The sequence below is a fragment of the Schistocerca piceifrons genome, chromosome 5 (genome assembly GCF_021461385.2).
Source record: "Schistocerca piceifrons isolate TAMUIC-IGC-003096 chromosome 5, iqSchPice1.1, whole genome shotgun sequence".
Classification (NCBI taxonomy): Eukaryota; Metazoa; Arthropoda; class Insecta; order Orthoptera; family Acrididae; genus Schistocerca; species Schistocerca piceifrons.
Genome location: NC_060142.1, coordinates 173,965,226 through 173,983,563, shown reverse-complemented (window position 1 = coordinate 173,983,563; position 18,338 = coordinate 173,965,226). Strand labels below are relative to the sequence as shown.

The 18,338-nt window shown below is 42.1% G+C and overlaps 1 protein-coding gene across 2 annotated transcripts in view; it reads left to right on the top strand.

Moving 5' to 3' along the window:
- The window catches only part of LOC124797982 (venom dipeptidyl peptidase 4-like), a 194,332-nt gene that overhangs the window by 33,392 nt on the left and 142,602 nt on the right, over positions 1–18,338 (top strand). The gene's annotated exons all lie outside the window — the stretch shown is intronic.

The window sequence follows — 18,338 nt, the reverse complement described above, 5'->3', positions numbered from 1 at the left end:
CTGCTATTTCCCCAGCCAATTTACCCTTCCCCTTCCTGTTGAGGTGAAGGCCATGCCGAGTATAATCCCACCTACTGAGAGAATCAACAGGAACCACGCCAATGTGTGACCCTGCACCCGACATAAGCAGCCATTCCAGCTCCAAATTAACTCTCTTGACAGAATAGTTCAAATGAGTTCGGTTTTGGCGCCCAAGAACAGATACAAACTCAACACTAGTATGCTTCGATGCTGATGCAATCTTCGCCAGGTCACACTGTATACTGTACCCAGGACCTCTGTCAATACTGTTACCTGACCCACCCACTATAACCATGGTATCTTACTTAGTGAAATCTTTGCAAAGTGATCCTAAATCCTCTGTCACCTGCTCCAGACCAGCACTAGGTTTAAAAAAATTGGTGACCTGGTATTCTGATCCTAGTTCATCCTGCAAAAGTTGGCCAACACCTCTTCCATGGGAACTACTCAACAACAACACTTTATTTCTCTTTACTGATTTCCCTACATTCTTACTTTTCAATTTGCTGCTGAAAGTTCGTTGTGCCCTGTCTACACCTGCAACTGCTTGAGGCTCACCAGCTTCTAACTGAAGCAACAGGTCAAATCTATTTTCGACATTCACCATGAAGCTGTCAGACAAAGTTCTAGGCCTGTTCCTCATGTTGCCTGTTGCCACTTCCCACCTCTCTTTACCCTTCTACCTCCTTAACCTGTCAAGATCTCCCCTGACCTTGTCTAACTCAGCCTGAAGGGCGGCAATTTTCCCCTCCTGTTCTAGTATCTTCCTATCTTTACTACAAATCCTACAAAACCGCTGATGAGTCTCATTTACTTCCCATATTCCCACGCCATTACAGTCACCCATCACACCAAAGCCCCGACCTAACAATTCTACGGCAAGTCAAGCACTTTTCACTCATGATAAACGTAATAGTTTATTAAGAATAAGTCAGTTAAATTACAGATAAACACGAAAATATGGTTATACAAATTTGGCCTATACGCAACTGTGTGTAAACAAAAACAAAAGTGCAAAGTGTCTGAAACAACAACTTAAACTTTACGCTACTTTCCGGAAATGCTAGTTAAATAATGAAGAGGTACGCTAAGTTAAATTTCTGGAGAGAGCAAGGAACAACTAAACGAAATTCTGTAGATTTGCTGCAGCAGAACGTAAACAGAAAATACGACTGTACGGTCTTTTCGCGTTTTCTGCTATATTACGTAAAGAATAATGAAACCTTTAATGGTACACTTAAAAGGCACACTAATACACATATCTACCACGTAATCAGTACTAATCTATATGTTTTATAATCTAAAATGACTTATCTTTACCAGAACACCAAAACTCGCGCTAGTCGCCTGGCTGCAGGGCTGCCAACCCACAATTAGATGAGGATTATCCCTTGCGAACCCAAACCACAGTCGCCATAACTTTTCCGGTCGAAGGAATGGTCTTCGCCTTTTTTGGTGCAGATTCTCGCTTGGTAACCCATTGTTTAGGTTGTTCTTTGGTCTTAGAAGTATAGTAATGTATCCATGTTTCATCCACAGTGACGAAACGACGCTTAAAGTCCTGCGGATTCTTCCTGAACGGCTGCGAACCATTCTTGTAACACCTCAAAAGATTCCGTTTTTGGTCAAGCATGGGCAATCGCGGAACCCATCTTGCGGACAGCTTTCTCATGTCCAAATGTTGATGCAAAATATTATGTACCCGTTCATTCGAGATGCCCACAGCACTAGCAATCTTACGCACCTTAACTCTTCTGTGATCCATCACCATATCATGGATTTTATCAATGATTTCTGGAGTTGTAACCTCCACAGGGCGTCCAGAACTGTCAGCATCACTTGTGCTCATATGGCCACTCCGAAAATTTTGAAACCACTTATAAACTGTTCTAATCGAAGGTGCAGAATCACCGTAATGTTTATCAAGCTTCTCTTTAGTCTCCTGAGGGGATTTACCTTTCATAAAGTAATGTTTAATCAACATACGAAATTCTATTTATTTCATTTTTTCACAATCACTCGGCTTCCTTGATTCACACGAATATCAAACACAAAGAAATAGACCAATATGGCTGAAACTTGGTGTACGTTCTTTCATAACAAGGGAACCTCCCCATCGCACCCCCCTCAGATTTAGTTATAAATTGACACAGTGGATAGGCCTTGAAAAACTGTACACAGATCAATCGAGAAAACAGGAAGAAGTTGTATGGAACTATGAAAAAATAAGCAAAATATACAAACTGAGTAGTCCATGTGGAAGATAAGCAACATAAAGGACAATGCACGATGATGAGCGCCGTGGTCTCGTGGTTAGGGTGAGCGGTTCGAGTCCTCCCATGAGTGAAAATTTTACTTTCTTTATTTTCGCAAAGTTACGATCTGTCCGTTCATTCATTGACGTCTCTGTTCACTGTAATAAGTTTAGTGTCTGTGTTTTGCGACCGCACCGCAAAATCGTGCGATTAGTAGACGAAAGGACGTGCCTCTCCAATGGGAACCGAAAACATTTGATCGCAAGGTCATAGGTCAACCGATTCCTCCACAGGAAAACTCGTCTGATATATTCTTTACGACACCGGTGGCGGCATGTGCGTCACATGACAGGAATATGTTGTCGACCCACCTAACTTGCACACTTGGCGGATGGGTAAAAAGATTCTTCTACCTTACCCGATTTAGGTTTTCTTCTGGATGTGATAATCACTCCCAAAAAAGTGATGAAAACATAAGAGTTTGTCACATAAACTGTATCAAATGAATGCAACAGTTTCACAGTCGCACAGTTTTCCTTGTGCTCTTTCAAAACATATGTTTTTTACGTTTTCAAATGTTTCCTTGCGTACACCGTCAAATCTTGTATATGTCCAAGCAAATCTGAACATGTCCTGGAATTTTGGAGAGCGAAGTTGATTATGTATGAGTGCCTGAACTTTGATAATTATCTGAAAATAAAAAATCAAACTTTGCACTCGAGAGAAGATTTGAACCCAGGACCCGTCGTTCCGCAGCTGTTCACGCTAACCACGGGACCACGGCGCTCGTAAGCTAACCCGCTCCTTGATGCCTACCTCAGTTTGTATATTTTGCATATTTTTTTCATAGTTCCCCACAACTTCTTCCTGTTTTCTCGATTGATCTGTGTACAGTTTTTCAAGGCCTATCCCTGTGCTAACTTATAACTAAATCTGAGGGGGGTGCGATGGGGAGGTTCCCTTGTAAGATGCCACTGACTAAGCATGACATCGATACCCACCGGTGGTGCCATCTCTCGGACTTTGCACGGACTTTTCAAACATCCCTCACACAAGAGGCGACCGAAAAGTTTCAGCTCGAAGCCGATACAGCCCAGAATCGGTATGTCAGTCAGGTAAATTCTTCGTGAGCTTTGAGAGAAACATCCCACCGATGCATCAGGTTGAAGGTATCCTGCTGGTAAAACACTATGTCCCGCTGCGTGAAGAGGTCCGTAACTTCCTGCTCACGTCTTCGTCGGACAGGAACCGTCTACCTTTCAGGGCATTTTCTAAGAGACGGAAGGCGTGATAATGGCATGGAGAGGGATCAGGACTACAGGGCGGGTGCTCGAGTGTCTCCCAATTGAGTTGGTTAACTTCTGCTTTATGAGGTGGTGGTGGTTAGTGTTTAACGTCCCGTCGACAACAAGGTCATTAGGGACGGAGCGCAAGCTCGGGTTAGGGAAGGATTGGGAAGGAAATCGGCCGTGCCCTTTCAAAGGAACCATCCCGGCATTTGCCTGAGACGATTTAGGGAAATCACGGAAAACCTAAACCAGGATGGCTGGAGACGGGATTGAACCGTCGTCCTCCCGAATGCGAGTCCAGTGTGCTAACCACTGCGCCACCTCGATCGGTCTTGCTTTATGACATTTGCGATTTGGGGACGTGCGGTACCGTGAATCAGTAGCGCCCCTTGGTACATCAGTCTATAACGGTGGTTTTCGACAGACATACTGCCCCATATACATTCTTCATTCTCCGATGGAAGTCTACCGGTGGTTGTGCTTTGGCAGCCAAGAAAGCACGTTGGTGTTGTTTTGAACATTTGATAATAACATCTCCATAGTTGTTTACGCATTTTCTGCATGCTTTTCGGAAAGACACAAATGCCTCAGTAATGTCTTGCCTACATGTACAGCCCCTTGGGGTTATGTACGTTACATATACGTTGCAGCAAGGCCCTCAAACGGAAACTTTTGGATCGCTCCTCACATGACGAATCTCCGATATTCACGATGGAAAGACCCGCAGCGCCTGAGCAGAAGTCTAGTGTCATGGCCGCAGTGGCAGACACTGGCAAAGCTACTGTCTCAGAACATGAGTGGCTTGTGGGTAGTGTGGCATCTTCCAAGAACCGCCCTGCTCCCAAATCTTTTTCTCCGAGGCACCCATCTAATTCAACTCTCTCGCCAAAAACTTATCATGCTCTTGCATGCAATGACCTTCTTTGCAATTGTTTCCTCTAATTATACCCTCTCCAGCCAATGAAATGTGGCGTTACAAATTCGTGGTTTGCACTAAGTCTCCTCGGTCCCACTTGGCGCATGTGTCTTACTCCAACAGAAACACACTGAGATTGGAATTTCTGTGTTTGGTTATCACTTGTTCTGGCCACGAACCGGTTCTTTCTCCGATGGCTGCGTTCCCATCGGTTTGCTTTTCTCCCACGTGGTCGGGCCAGGGGTTAGCGATAAGCAACACCAGCTGCAGATAAACAGTTACCGGGAATTCCTCAAGAAGACCTCCTCTTGTGGTGGCGACATGCCCTCCATTCCCACGAACTACAGCTCTGGACTGAATGTTACATACGTGCACAAAATTAAGTCACAGCAGATAGAATCAGTTACGTATCAGATCACTTACCTTCCGTGTTTACCATCTCATAAACTGATTTCTATATTAGGAGCACAAAAGTGCTATGTCATTAAATCTTATCGTTTGATTTTATGAACCTGAATTTGCAAGTAGCTAAGAAATCACGTAGAGAAACGCAAAACGCATCTCTGACACAGTTCAGTTTACGTAAACAAGGCGTGGACAGATATGTAATTCGGCAGGGTCATGCTTCTCGAAAATATTTCTCGTTTTTCTGTATTTCACAACGTCAGAAGATGATATGAGCGCAAAAGTGAAATGAATGAAAAGTTATAAATTTGGCTCGTGATCTGCACAGGAAATACATTCTAACGTACATAATAACTGCCGAGTCGTATAAGGAATTTCTTTAGCTCATTAATATATTGCAGATAAGTGGTCGGACTGGTGAATGATCCCCTAAGTTTTTTCACCTAGCATGCCGCTGACACACATTACAGCTCTAGTAAGTAAACCAAAAGCAAAAATGCTGGACTCTGTTCTTCAAATCTTCCTTTACAAAGGAAGCCATTTATTTCATTTTATTCACCCTGACCTGATTGGGGCCTTAAGGTCCTCTCTTACATCTGACCAGGAATAACACACACAAAAAATAATTGCGTAACAATCAGAATAATTTGCATTATTAATAAAAACAATAATTGCCAATAATAGTAGTATCATTAATAACGATGATATAATATTGAGGAATTAAGAAGGAAAGAATTTCTATAGCGAACTGCGTACACAAAGGTGATGGGGGGAGGGGCTAACGAGAGTGAACCCGCAGATTGATACAAGATAGCTACTGTGATAGAGGGTGGCCTATTACCTGTGTTTTAAAGATCTGGAGGATTTTAATCTTTCTCATATTTTGAGTAAGATAGTTTCACAGAAATTGGTTAAGAGATCGTGGCAGTCTTGTGTAGTGATAGAAAGAGGATTTTACTTTGTTGAAAACGAGTATTTCTGCTGTGTTGCTGAGAAAGCAGCGTAAGAGTTAAGATAAATAAGAAGGAATGCAGTGATTGAGAATGGCGGAATGTTACGTGATACCACGTATTTATACGTTTGTGACTATTACAGCGCCATCTATCACAAAGCGAAAATAATGGTCCAACTAAAACATTCATATTTCTTAACGTACTACACGAATATGTAATAACAATGGGGGTTCCTATTTAAAAAAACGAAGTTGTATCCGTTTGACCTAAGGCAGCGCCATCTAGCGGGCCAACCATAGCGCCATCTGGTTTCCCCATTCAAGCTAGACAAGTTTCGTTCTTTGTAGTTTTTTCGTTTGACGCTTATTTCGTGAGATATTTGGCCCGGTCACGATCAATAGACCACCCTGTATATTGCAACCCCTACAACCTCTATTGTTCATACTGTTTGTCAGTAATCACACAGACAAGTTGAATAGTAACCTAACACTTACTGCATATGATGCAGTCATCTATGTTAACGTACTGCCTTTGAAATAAATAATTAAAAAAAAATCTGCCTAAAAATCCAGTTGGATCTCCGTAGTATTTCATAGTGGAGCAAAGGCTGGTAAATTATTGTAAATTATTTAAATATTCGGATATGTTAAACTGTGTACTTCACAGAACTCAAAACGTAGTTTTCTATGACTACAGTAACAGTGAGTCGCAATTGAAATGAATCAACTTATACAATACCTGGGTGTAACAGGTTATGGGGATATGAAATGGTCTCAGCCATAGGTAAATCACGTAGCAGAAGTCCGTTCGTTGCTAGGATAGTGGGAAAATACTGTTAGCTGACAACAAACTCGTGCGATCGATCCTAGAATATTGCTCAAATATGTGGGGCCCATGCTAAACAAATACAACTCTGTGTATTGAACGTACACAAAGGACTTACGGGAGTGCGTTATGGAGATGCTGAAAAACCTGAATTGGCAGTCATTTTCCGACTGAGGCCTGTTATCTCACGAAAGCTTGCTTTCGAAGTCTCAAGAAGCAGTATTAAGTGAAGAGTCGCGGAGTCCAGTACAGCGCTCTATGTATCATTCCTGTATAGGCCGTAAAATTAAAATTAGCCCACTTACAGCGCGAACAAAGGCATTTAAACAGTCAGCTACCCTCGCTCCATAAGCGAAAGGAGCGCGAAGGAACACTAGCTCATGGTGCAGTTCGCAATAGTTTGCACAGCATGTACACTATCAGATAAAAAGTATCCGGACGTTCTTACGTAAAGCGAAATTGACCGTCAGATGTCACGGAAGGCGGACTCTCCAGTATAAAAGGAGTCGGGAAGTATCGTGTCGCCAGTAGAGAAGCCTTAGCAGTAGGTTCGGTCGGCCAGGAGACCTCAGAGATTCGAATGTGGCTATTCACTGGTGTCACGTGAGAAATAAATCTATCAGGAACATTTCAAACTTTCTAAAGCTTTTCAATTCGACTGTTGGTGACGCAATAGTGACGGGGAAAAACGAGAACAACCATAGCTAAGCATAGCATCAAGCATTGCGGAGATGGTTGTAAAAACAGTCGGAAAAAAAGACGGTCAGATGTTTTGTGAAATGATTTGTCTAAAAGAAAGAAATAAAACTAGTTAGAGAAACAGTTAACGTGCCTTTTAATGATGCTCAGAATCATGTAAAACAAATTAAACTTTATATATTTTCAAGTTTTGTTCAGAAAGCCTAATCTTATTGATATCTCATTTGCTTTCCTAGCGTCTTCTTTTCTCGAAATGTCCTGAATTCAGTGTTTGATTCGCAGGAAGCCATTTTAAAAATCTAAGATCACATGATGTAATCTTATTTACGCCTTGAACAGATGAACATTTTGAGGCCTCATTTGCCTTCTGTTCTCAAAATGTCCTAAATGTAGTATCTGATTCAAAGGAAGCCTTTTTGACAGTTAATTATCGCATCAGTGTAACTTTTAATGCGCAAAAAAAAAAAAAAAAAAAAAAAATTCTTGAAGACTGTCTCTTTGACACGTCATTTACATAGCTAGCAGCAACTGTGCATGAAATAGAAGACGATTCGTAAAGTACTTTCCGATAGTTCGCGAAATAGACACCACTGTGAGAATCTGATGAAGCTTTGCACAGATATGTGGGAAGTGTCTCCAGTACACCCGTCGATCGCGCCAAGTCGCTCTGTTCAGTTCTAAGCGCACAGTGAGCAAGTAACATTGCCTACCAAATAGTGCCTCCTACCAAGTACGAGAGTCTTTCACCCGAAGCTATGCAGCCCACATAACATAACCATCATGCGTTTCCTTCTTCAAGACCATTCTCAGCCGCGTTATGCAGGGTCAGTGAAGATGGGAAGCGTTTGATCATCCATAATTGTCTCCCTCTGAGTTTCATCTCTGCTCACATCAAGACAACATGACAACAACATGAAGACAACATTTTGGCACAGACAACGAGCTGTAGACCAGGGGAGAGAATTGGGAGAGAGCACTGGCGACTGTCTTCTACGACGAGGGCACTGAAAAGTTGGAACAACGCTACGACAATGTTTTAGTCGGAGGGCAACTAAGTAGATAAGTAGCTAGAAGTTGTAGACAACTGTTAACAAAAAACATTTTTGATCTTCACATTGGCTTCCATTTCTCGGCCGATCTTAACTTACTTTCCGAATACCTTTGTATTTCAATTTTTCTTAATAAGCGTGATTACCTTAAAGTAATTAAATAATTTTTGCAGAACTAGACCTCGCTCTGGTCAGTTTGATACACCATTTGTCCTTTTCCCATTCTGCATAGGCCAGCCGGTGTGGCCGAGTGGTTTTACGCGCTTCAGTCTGGAACCGCGCGACCGCTACGGTCGCAGGTTCGAATCCTGCCTCGGGCATGGTTGTGTGTGATGTCCTTAGGTTAGTTAGGTTTAGGTAGTTCTAAGTTCAAGGGGACTCATGACCTCAGATGTTAAGTCCCATAGTGCTCAGAGCCGTTTGAACCATTTGAACCACTCTGCATAGAGGTGACGGACTGACAACAAGTTAATGCTGGCTGGATTGCGGTAAGACGTAGTAATGAACTCGTGTGACTCAGTGCCTGATGTAAGCCACGTAGGCGGCTAGGATGTTGGCAGTCTAGAGGGTAACTGTTCCGTGTACGTGACTGTAATGAGTGCGTGCCTAGTGTTGTACAGCGCAGTGTAGTGTGTGTGTGTGTGTGTGTGTGTGTGTGTGTGTGTGTGTGTGTGTAAGGGTGTGATGCAGTGTTCCACCAGACAGATTACTGCGGAGGGATACGGAATTTTGCTCAAGACATTGGAGCACAGACTGGTGATCAGGGTCTGTCGTACGTCACCAACTTTCCTTTCCTTGTCAGTAAAATAGTGGAGATTAACTTTCTTCCATCACCAGGGTGCGAACTGGCTACCTCTGAGTTGAGTGCTGCCGCACATGCAAGCGAATGTCGATGAGACCGTTCTTGTTGGCCCTTATGTCTACCAATAAACAATATGAAGTATTTGCACTGATTTTCTTCTATAGAATAGTAACTATTTCATTGTTTAGGTCATTGATATGTGGATTTATCCAAAAACTGCACTGCGATATCTCATTGCATTGTGATATGGCCACTGCCAACTACGCTACTAAGTGCCGTTTGAGATTTTCCCGACGTAATAACTGCCGCATTCGTTAGCAAGCGTCGCGACGGATAATGTTGTGGAATCTGCACGACATTCCCAAACAGACAGCTGCTCGTCATCTCTAGATGCATACTGACATACCAATAAAGCAGGCTACTAAGTGGTTTGAGTGCCCCTTCCACATGCCTTTTACGCAAGGTGATAGCTGATTTTGAGTCGGTCTCTGATGATGACTGTTACAGAAAAGACTCCAGTAACAAATGGTCCAGTGAGAGAAACATTCTTGTGACTCGGGACAGGCAAAGAATAACTTTCACATTTCACGGAAAATCACTCACGTATAGAACACTACACAGTGCTTTGTTTCCAAAAGGGATGTTGTACGAAGGGTAGTCATAAAGCAAGTCCGGTCTCGCCTTGCCAGACTTCAAGTGCGCAGATTGTGCGGGCCAAGGCACGTCCTGTCTCGGTTTTGAGCGGACCCTCTCGGATTCCCCTGAACAGAGCGACACGTCATTGAGCTTTGCGGTGTGGTGTTTTTCGGTCGTCACAAATCTCTTCAGTTTGGCAGAAACGATGTCTCAGTGCTGTTTACTCTTCGCTGTTTGTTCGTGGATGGAGACGTCCACAGGTCTAGTGCTGTTTGCACAAAAAGAGGCAGGCAGTCCAGCGATCTTAAATGTTTTCGAGCTGTTTTCGAGACCGTTTGCTGTTTCAGTTGAAAGCGCCACTGTGGATCTGCAGATGTAACAGACTGATCTGCAAGGTAATTCCCGTTTTAAAGACAACACTCTTTAACGTTAAGAGTGTTCAGTACGTCTGCATTGATTTCTTGACGTCAAGTTTTCACGTCTCCGTAATGTTGCTGAACGTTTTTTCGATTATGAAACCAAATAAATGACAATTTCTATCAATATGAATGTAAAAATCTGTGAAAATATCTGCGCATGTTTGTACGTTGTAAGTTTCTACCAGATAAAAACTATGTCTTTAGCGTGCCAAAAATATTAAATTACACACAAAATTTGTCTTCTTTTGGATCTACGTTGTTGAGAAGTTTGAAATATAAACCTAAGTCAGTCAAGGAAAGTATCAGCCAGGTTTAGCATTATGCCAGAGCACGACTCGCGAGCCGAATTTTTGGCCACACCTGATCATAAAGTCTTAATTATCACAACTTAAAAATTCGGGTAGTGCCACGAAATTTAGTTATCATGTTGGTCTTTCTTTGCGTGTTTACATTTCAGTGCGACACATTTTTCCCAACTACGGATGACTTGGTGGAGACCTTGGTTATAGATGTTTGCATTTAGCTGTTCAGGAAAATTTGAAAATCATGATACAATAAAACAATAGCAACAAATGAAGAATTTGGCCTCGACATCATTAATAAAATTCAAAGTAAAAAGATAAAGAAGCAAGCCCCAATGAACAACACAGACTAACTGGAAAAGAAATGGTGCGGATTACCTTTTATAGGGAAAACGTCAAACAGGATAGGTAACATTTTGAAGACAAATAGTTTCTCTGTGCTTTTCTATGCTCATCGGATAATAGGAAGTTGCTACCTCAGTGCAAAAACAACAAACAACCAGCCATCACAAAAAGCGGGACTTACGGGATCATACGCCAGGAGTGTCAGTCTTGCTACAATGGACAGATTGGAATGTCAATCTGCCATTTTGAAATTCTAGATATTAAAAAACATATGTATATCACCACACCTGTTATTAGATGAGCAAACCCAATACAAATATTCACCTCTTTTAGATGATATCACATTTCCTAGACAGAAGTAAAACTTTGGATCTCAATCCACGAGTACATAAAAAGTTCTGGGCTGATGCATAAATTTATTCCTAGGTATGTTTAGTCACGTTAGCGTAATTGCTGAATTGTGAAATTCCATATGTAATTTGTCAAAAAAATTGTCATTGAAGTAATTTTGCATTAAGCCAAGGATCGATACACTAAGAAGTTGAGATGTTTATATTTGCCTTATCATCATGCTTATGTTTGCTTTGTCATATTTGGAATCAGTAATGCACTTGAAAATGAGCTTTCAACCTGAAACCTAGGTTGTGCAGTAACCATAATAAAATTTGTGAAACATGGCAAAAAACAGTGTTTGTTTAGTTAATTTACAATGTTTCACCAAGCACCCACAGTTGATTCAATTAAAACAATTAAAATCATCTTGTCGTTTGCAAATTCTTGCAACGCTTTGATTTCTTCATCTGAAAAGTAGGGGAATAGTCATTAGGTACCATGTAAGGAGAACACTGTTTCTTTGATAGCGTGGAGAAGCAGCATGTGTGAACGTGTCCAGTGCAGGATGAGCACAGGCATTGTCAGAGAGCAGAAACATTAGACAGCTTCTCGTCACGCCTCTTCCTATAGTCTCATTAGGAGATTTCGATTGTATCATAAAACGATTTGCTCCTTACGAACCTAATTTTAACAACGTGACACAGCGGTCCCAAAAACACGCTCTGTATCGCCTTGACCATTCACAGTTGTGTCTTTACCTTTGCTGTTGTGGAGAATCCACATGTTTCCACTGCTTGCTCTGCCCCTTTTCCTTGAGGTCGTAGTCATACTCCCAGCAGTTGTACACGATGTATAGGCCGCTAAAAACATCACCTGTATTGGCCTGACACGGCTACAACATCTTCGCTGCTGCCTCAGTCATCTGAGCACCCCAACCGGCGGCGACCTATGTCTTGTTCAAATGTTACACAAGATGTTTAACACTGACTCATGACTGATTTTCACTTTCCACTGTCTCCTGGGTGGTGATGCGCTGGTCTTCGAGTATTAGGGCCTCAACTTCTCTTAAGATTCTTCACGCAGAGATAATCTTCCACTTAGTTCTTTGTCTTTCAAACTTGTTTCACAAGCGTCTCCAAGCTCTGTGTCATACGAAAGTGCGTTGTTGGTGTACAATTCCACCATCTCAGTAGAGGTTTGTGCAGAAATCTTATTACCGTACGATACTCAAATTAATCAACGGGCTGTGCCATTTTTTGGGCCCGTCTAGCGTCGTGCTACGGTACTGTGGTGTGGCGGGGAGGGGATTTCAGCGTGTGCCTAAACTACTGACTTGTATCTGCGAAAAAAACAACAAAAAATTAACTATGTAACTGCAGAGGTTGAATTAAAATATGGAAAAGCCAAAAACACAACACACTGCCATGCCTAATATGGAGTAGGAAAACCGTTGGCATTCAAAACAGCTTCCAGTCGCCTTGAAAGAGACGAATACAGGTCCTGCATGGTTTTCAAGGGAACCTTATATCATTATTCCTACAAAATAGTGGTAATTTCAGTTAAGGATGATGGAGGTAGTTAGCGATCACGCACCCTGCTCTCCAAAGTAGCCCACAAAGGCTCAATAATGTAGAGATCTGGTGACTGTCGGAAGAGATGCTACGTTTCATCCTCGCGCTCACTGAATCAGTCCTGGACCATGAGAACTGTGTGAACCGGTGCCCTGTCGTCTCGGAGCACAGCATCACCATTGACGAACAAATATTACATCATGGGATGGACGTGATTAGCCAAAATGGTCACATAATCCTTGGCTATAATGCAGCCTTGCAGAATAACCTTGGAGCCTATGGTGTACCACGATATGGCTGCCTAAATCACCATCAGACGCCTTCCATATTTCACCCTTGGGACGTAAACTTGGCCGGAAGTTGGAAACAGTGTGAACAAAACTCATTCGACCAATTTACTTTCTTCCATTGTTCAGGTTTTAAGGCTTCGGCACCGCGTTTTCCTGTTATGGGCATTTGCATCAATGATGTGTGGTTTTGAAATTAAAGCTCGCCCTGCAGTACCCAAATTACCGAGCTCCCTTCGTGTTGTGTTGGTACTGATAGTTTCGCGAGTACGACATTCAAGTCAACAGTGACTTTTGCGGCTGTCGACCTGTTATTTTTGGTCACAATCCTTTTCAGTGACAGTCTCACGATCACTCAGCACGCACTTTCGTTTGCGTTGTGAATTAACGGAAGATGCTTTCCCACCTTCCCTGCATGCAATATGAATCTTCGATAGGTCGCCTCTTGAAACATCCGATACGATGCCTCTTGAAATACCAAACACGTCTCTCCCTTTGTTGCGGAAGCATCCCCATTGAGGAACAATTTGCCCACCTTCGCATTCACGTACACTACCCGTCAAAAGTTTCCGTTCACCTATCACAAGTATGAATTTGTTGATAAAACAGGAATTTAAATATTCTATCATATCCTTATTCAGAACCCAAAACAAGTCATCCTCATCATCATCAGTTTCCTGCTATATTAGCAGGTCCTTTGCCTCCCCATTTTCTGCGATCCATTGCTTCCTTCCTAAAGCCGTCGGCACACGGACCGTGCTGTCGAACGTTAACGCTGAGCGTGCCAAGTTCAACGTGATGCTGAACGCTCAGGAACGATGCGACTTGTGCATACGGTACGTGGGCCCCAACGTGGTATACGCGATCGCAACGCACTCCAGCGGCAGTTGAGGGATGTTTCTAGTACTTCGTAAATCACACTGTTTACTCAACGGGCGTGCGTAAAATTCCCACGTTAGCTCTATTAAAACGCACATTTCCTCCATCGTCCACGAAAAAAAAGTACCACGTCCAATCAATAAGGACACAGGCTTATAAAAGTTCCATTACAAACAGCGCGGTACAAATTTGGAATACTTCTCTGCATACGATAAACATTATTTCATCATTCCGACATTTTAGTAAAACCCCAAAGTCAGGCTTACTTGATCACTGTTTCTACGCAGTAGCAGAATCTTTGCAACATGTGAATTACGAAGCGTAAAAGAAAAAGGAGCAAAATAACTTTATACAAGTAGCGCAAGCTGTCCTGTAGATTAAACCAATCGAACAAAGTCACCCCTCAAAAAAAGATGAACTTATATTTACATAGCACCAAATATTATAGCATATACTTACATTAAACTAATAATAAAGTATCAGAACCTAATAAACGCGAATGTTAGGGAAAAAAATTTGGAAGTGTTAAGACGCGAACCACCGCCCCAATAAAAAATAGGTTTTCTTGGACAGAGACGCTACCCATTACTCTAAACCCCAGACACCATTCGTCTACTTAATCATATTGTATTACGGCTTCCTAAAACCGTTAATCGTAGATAATTACGTTACTAATAGAAATTTAATTATAACAAATTGTACCAAGAACAATGCGTTTTTGGTGGATCTCCAGTGTGTCGCAATAATTCTTTTGCCTCGAATATGATGTTTCTCATAATTTTATTGGAACGAATCACACAACTAACAACGGGTTTTCCAGTGATTCTCAATTTGCTGGTACTCAGAAACGGCATATATACATATAGGCTTGAAATGAACGCCAATATGGCGCCTCACAACTCCGTACTGAAGGGAGACGGCGTGCGTGTGACGTAGTTGGCGTTGTGCCATCTCATTGGTCAACGCTCAGACGCACGCTCAGAATATCTGGCATGCCAGATATTGCTCTGCACGTTCGGAAAGACTCCCGAATGTGATATTCCACGCTATGACGTCAGAAACTCGGCACGCTCAACGCTCAACATTCGGATGCACGGTCCGTGTGCCGACGGCTTAAGGCTGCTGTATGTTTTACCGTCCATCACGTCATCCGGTATCTGAAATCTCTTCCTTCCTCACTTCCTTTTCCTTTCTACATAACCTTCTGAAACTGTTTTTATCAGTCCGTCATTCTTTCTTAATATATGCCCAATCCATTTTTCCCCTTCTATTACATCTAGCAACTGTCCTTTCTCTCCCACTCTTCTCAGTGCCTCTTCATTTTTTACTCTCTCTGTCCAACTTTTTCTTTCCATCCTCCACCATGTCCACATCTCAAAAGCCTCCAGCCTTTCTCAGTCTTTCTTCCTCAAAGTCCATGTTTCAAAGCCATACAGAAGAACACTCCATACAAAACATTTTAGGAGTCTTTTCCTCCGTTCTCTGTCCAGACAGCTGTAGAAAATTATCCTTTTCTTATAAAATGCCATTGCTATCCTTGTTTTAATTTCTGCGCTGCACGTCCAGTCGGTGTCTATCCTGCTTGCAACATACTTAAAATTTTGCACCTGTTCTAATATTTCTCCTTTCAGCATAATTTTTATTTCTTTATTTCCTCCTAGTGCCAATACTTTTGTTTTCTTTGTGTTAATTTTCATTTCATAGTTTTTCCGTTAGCTTCAATGGTGTTCACTGAATCCTGTAATTCTTTTTCCCTTGTGGCTAGAAGGACCATGTCACCAGCAAATCTCAAACACTCTACTCTTCTTCCTCCAATTTCTATTCCTTTGTCATCTAATGAGCACTCGTCGATCATATTTTCAAGTAGAGGTTGAAAAGGATAGGTGATAGACAGCATCCTTGTCTTACTCCTTTTCCAAAAAAAAAAAGTGTAACCCTGTAAAGAATAAACACTTCTATTGTGTATTAGACAAGTTGTTCACCTAGTGGTAAACTGGAAACTGATGAGTATCCACTTCAACACTGTCTTGCCATTACCTCAGACTGTTCTATTCGAATAGCCTTCATTCCTTCGGCTGTCTGTGTAGCAGTCAGTTCACATTAGTTTCCAGTACATTATGTGCATCTAGCAGAGTGTTTGGACACCCGATCATATTCATACCATATTATCTCCTATTGGGACAGAAGCAGGAGATTGAAATTGAAAAACCTGCTGTACTTGTAGCTCTGCATCAGGAGGGCTGTTCTAGTAGGACAAGAGCAACAAAAGGTGGCGTAGCTCAAGCTACAGTGGTGTATACGTTGCAAAGAAACTGGTGCCAACGCAAGTGTGTCACGACGTGAAAGACTCCGTGTCACATCGTACAGAGAAGATCAGCTCATATGCATACAGAGTAAGCGTCATAGGTCTCGTATTTCACTTGAAATTCGAGACGAGGTAAACAGTATGCCAGCAGCTCCAATCTCTGTCTCAGGAGTGCATCGTCGTCTCCGTGAATAAGGTGTAAAGGGTTGTATAGCGGCAAAAGAACCTTTATAACGCAAACAAAATAATGTGAATCGATTGCAATTGGCACAACTACGTAGAAATTGGAGCGTGCAGTAATGGCCCAAGCTATTAGTTACGGACGAATCTTAGTGTGAAATATTTGGAAGCCATCGTTAAATGTTAGTTCGTCGACTTCGTGTAGGACGTATGAAGAGTAGCGTGTGACGCCCACTGTTCAGCATGGTGGAGATTCGGTCATGGTGGGAAGACGTTTTGCGGATTACAAAGTAAGTGGTCACGTGATAGTGGAACATTAAAGAATGAAGACAGTCACAGGATACTGATTAAAAAAGCCGTTCCATCTAGCAGGACAACGATCTCAAAGATGCTTCTAAATTATGGTGACAGTATGTCAACAAAAAAGAGAAATGTTGGGAACTACTGAAGAACATGATTTGGCCAAGTCAGCCACCTGACTTAAATCCCGTTGAACTCTTACAGGATGAACTTGACACGGAGTTCAGAAAGTGGAGGTCACCTAATGTTGAAGGTCTGTGGAATAATTTAGAGACGTGTTGGACAGCAGTATCATGCACAAACACAGCAGAATCTTAACTCCAGAAAGCGAAGAGTCTGTGCAGCTCTGAAGAGACTAAAATCTCAACCATATTTCATTGCACTTAACGAAAGAGAGAGAAAATATTTATTTTCCTGGTCTATTTAGTTTGTACGATGTGTCTGTACTTTTAAAGAAAGTGTATAGCAGTTTTAAACATGGCTGTCTCTCAGCAATCGTATATACGTATCAGCATACGAATCAAAGAGCCACCGGTTGCACATAACTGTTTGGTACATTTACCTAGGTTTCGACCCCTCTAAGGATGTCTTCATCAGAATGAAATTTTAAGAAACCGTGAAGCTACAATGGGAGAAAGCAATGATCGGATTTTCGAGCAGATATGCTCATGTCAAAAATTTTGAAGAGGACATCTTTAGAGGTTTTTGTTAAAAATTGAAACTCCTCCAGCTGTACTTAAGGTTTTACATTTATTTGGTTGCTAATTTTGACGTTGCGTCAACACCATCTTCAGGCCCATACACTTTGATGAAATCAATTGTGTGTGGCTCAGTACTAAAAGTCTGCGGTGAGACCAACACGTGCTCCACATGGATTGAGGGCAGTAACTGTAGGTTAGTAGTACTAACTACTGCCCGCCAGGAGGGTAGTAACTACAGGTTAGTAGTACTAATTACTGCGCGCCATCCATGTGGAGCACGTGTTGGTCTCACCGTGGACTTCTAGTACTCTGCCACACACAATTGATTTCATCAAAGTGTAAGGGCCTGAAGATGGTGTTGACGCAACGTCGGAACTAGTAGCCAAATAAATATAAAATCTTAATTACAGCTGGAGGAGTTTCAATTTTTAACAAAATTATACCAGTTGTGTCCCACCTTCATCCAATTTAAATATGGATGTACGAAGATCCTTAGACGTGTCAAAATCAAGGTCAAGGTACCGAACAGTTATTTGAACCGGTTGGTTGTGTGATATCTATTCTGAAAGTGTGTAGCTTTCCTCGCGGGTGATCAAAACTCTTGACCGGTAGTGTAGCTCCGACATGATGTTCTCACACCTATACAGACCACGACTGACACTTGTAACGTAATTAGGGCATTGAACAAGTGCCGTTCGTGGTCAAACTCAACAGTGCAATTTGCAGGTTTGGCTAGCATCTGCACTTATATTCAAGCATACTTGTTTTTGTACACTCCCTGAATGTTTTTCGAGGTGACAATTAAAACTGTAAGGCTAACATTCGAGATGTGATCCTCAGCACATGAGCAGCTTCTAGCAGGCGAT